The sequence below is a fragment of the Oppia nitens genome, unplaced genomic scaffold, assembly GCF_028296485.1.
Source record: "Oppia nitens isolate AA-2021 unplaced genomic scaffold, nextdenovo-longstitch-racon4-pilon3 scaffold15_pilon_pilon_pilon, whole genome shotgun sequence".
Lineage (NCBI taxonomy): Eukaryota > Metazoa > Arthropoda > Arachnida > Sarcoptiformes > Oppiidae > Oppia > Oppia nitens.
The window spans coordinates 814,082-817,500 of NW_026533194.1; positions in this window are offsets into that span (position 1 = coordinate 814,082).

A 3,419-nucleotide genomic window follows, 5' to 3' on the forward strand; every position below is an offset into this window, starting at 1 on the left:
AGGGCCCGGTCGATGCCCGGCGCCAAAAGTGCCCGCAAAGAGGAACAGGAACGCGAACGTACCCGTAAAACCAATCGGATGCTCATATCGATGGTCGTCATATTTGGCATTTCGTGGCTGCCATTGAAYACACATAATTTAGTACAAGATTTTTATATGCCGGCCGCGCACTGGAAGTTTTCCCGTGCCTTTTTTCTATTAGGTAAGTGTGTGTGTGTGTGTGTGTGTGTGTGTAGGTATGTGTGTCTATGTACTATTGATACCCCCCATCCCCCAGTCCTATTGATTTTAATAGCAATCGGGAAACGGTAGTTAAGTTTTTTTKTGGTGTGYGTGATATATATATATGTATATATATATATATGTGTRTGTGTGTGTGTGTGCTTGTGTATGCAGTATAGTGTACAGTGTGTCAAGTGTATGTGTGTGTGYGTGTGTGCCATTGATTTTTTTACTGTCACTAATATATAGTATATAATTTATATTAGTGTTAAGTTTATTAATGTCGGTTACCAGAGATAGTTATGAGATTTTTTTTGTTGTTGTTGTGTTGTTGTTGGGGATGTTGTCACCCAATTTATATATAATGATAAATTACATAATACTTASWCTCTGTATATTACATTATATGATCCTATGATCTCTCTCTTTCTCTCTCTTTCTCTCTCTTTCTCTCTCTYTCTCTCTCTCTCTCACTATTTAGTAATTGTCAAATGAAAACCCCCTAAAATGTCTTAACAATTATAATGTATTGCTTGTCTGATATAAATTATATCACTGAATGAATTGTTAATACATATAYAGACACACAAAAAAACAGTACACAAGTATTATATAATGTTATTACAGAAAGTATGGGAATATTCTGTAGGGAATATGTATTCCGTTTGTATAATAAAATAACATTTCATTTTAGTTTTTAGTTTTTTTTTGTTACTAACTATAGTACTCTACTGTATTATAATATATATATAGTTGGATATTGTAGTACAGTATTTATACTGTATATCTATATATATATATAAAAAATGTTTTTTTTAAGGTTTCATAAAATACAATTATTGTATTAATACTGTGTATACATACATGTATTGTATAGAAATCAAATWAATAGGATAAAGGAAAGGGTTTGTTRTTATTATTTATTAGTTATTTACATACAAGTGCTGACTTATATGCAAACGTTAYGCCTATTTTTTACATCCTATTCCTCTATGTTTAAGACAATTGAATTTATTAAACAACTYATATTGATTAAAATGAAACTTTTTTATTTGTTTGATTTTTATTCACAAATTTGTTTTGTTTTTCTAGTGATAGATATATATATATATATATTAATAATAATAATAATAATAATATCTTTCAATTTATTTTAATATTTTATACAAAATATTGCATATTTACAAATTGAAATATTTTATATAGTTTTCAAATATTACATATTAAAAAAATATTTGAAAAATATTAGACAAATTTCAAATATGCAATATTAGTATTAGTAATAGTAGTATTATAATATTAGATAATTTAAATAAATWGTTTTTTAGCAAACATTTAGTGTGAAAATAATTTTATCAATATTTTTGTTTCWATCTTTCTCTGATATGAAAATAATCTGATTTTTACTAATATAATTTGTATACTGTACTACARTATATACTATATATAGATATAATATAATATATATATATATAATTTATGTTCACTTTACGTTTAAAATCAATTCACATTATTTTATTTTATTTTTTGTGTAATACATTTTATAAACTTTATAATTTTTTGCTAACACAACAGTCAAGTACTGTATATAAATGAAATGAAATCACACACACAAAAAATCATACATAAATTAAATATTGTATTTCAAGACATTTTAGCAAAAATAAAAAAAAATATTGATATATATATATATCAAATCAAAAATATATATATATATATAAAATAATTTAATCTCAATTTTAGTCAAGCATTACTAATTTTTCGTTTCAATAGTTTCATTACTTACTGCTAGAGTTTATGAGAGAGAGAGAGAGAGAGAGAGAGAGAGAGAGAGAGAGAGAGAGAGAGAAATTGTTATTTTTTTATTTCTTTGATTTTTTAAAATTCTGCAAATAAATAAAAACAAGAAAATTGAATAAAATCTATCAACAAAAATAAATTTTCGAAAAAATAATAAATTAAAAAAATTAAATTAAATAAAATATCAATATTACTCTATATATTAGCAAGTTAAGCWMAACAAAATAATTAAATTCTAAAATAAAATTTTTAATTATTTTTGTAAATTTTTCGCTTAAATTTTATGCTTATTTAGCTAGAATTTGCTTTAAAAAAACTTTTTAGAGAAAATTAATAGAAAACAAAAATATTTAAATTAAATAAATTTGCTTATTAGYCAATAATTTTAACTAATATAACATTTGTGTGTACAGTATATATATATATATATTGTATGTGTGTTTGTTTRTCTGTCTAAAYTTTATTAAACTTATYATCATTATCATAAACATAGCATTATTTTTAATTAGATAATTTATTTATTTTTATTTATATGTCAAAAGCGAAAATTTATTTTATTTAAACATTTTTAGGTATATAATCTTATATAAAGTATAKTCAAAAATTGACAATTTTCTAGATTAATTTATAGAATAATAATAATTATTATTTGATATAAAATCATAAAAAATATTAATATATTGATAAAATTTTTCCAATTATTTAGCWAATAGTCGATAACAACAACAACAACAAGCATTTTGTAGTTTTAAATATTTTATAATTATTTTTTTCTTAAAAATATTTCAGACACTGTTTTATTTGTGAGTGTGTTTTAAATTGTAAATWACATCCTAAAAGACATCTCAAACAAWATAGTGTCAGTCATTTGGGATCACAATAGACAATCAAATAATAATATATGTGTAATACAATAGTTATTGTTAAACACAATGTGTAGCTGTATGTATATAATCCTCATCTTTCCTCCCGGTGCTCTCTTTCTCTGGCTATCTATATGTATGTATGTGTTTCACTAATTTACTAATATTTAGATTATTACATAAATAAAATAGTAGACGATATCTACTTTAGTCCAGACATGTAATAATGTCCATTATTTGTTAATGTGTGTGTCATTGTGTGTGTGTGTGTGTGTGTGTGTGTGTGTGTGTGTGTGTGTGTGTGTGTRTTGGCAACAGTAGCTTTTGTTTTTGGATTTGGGATGTATGTAGTGATAGTTGTAATAATATAATACTAAAAATAATAGGAAGAGAGAGAGAGAGAGAGAGAGAGAGAGAGAGAGAGCTGATACTTCCGACACAAACAAACAGATATAATATATTTTGTTTTATTATTGATTTTATTGAAACAATACAAACACACTAAGATACATACATACATACATAATTATATTA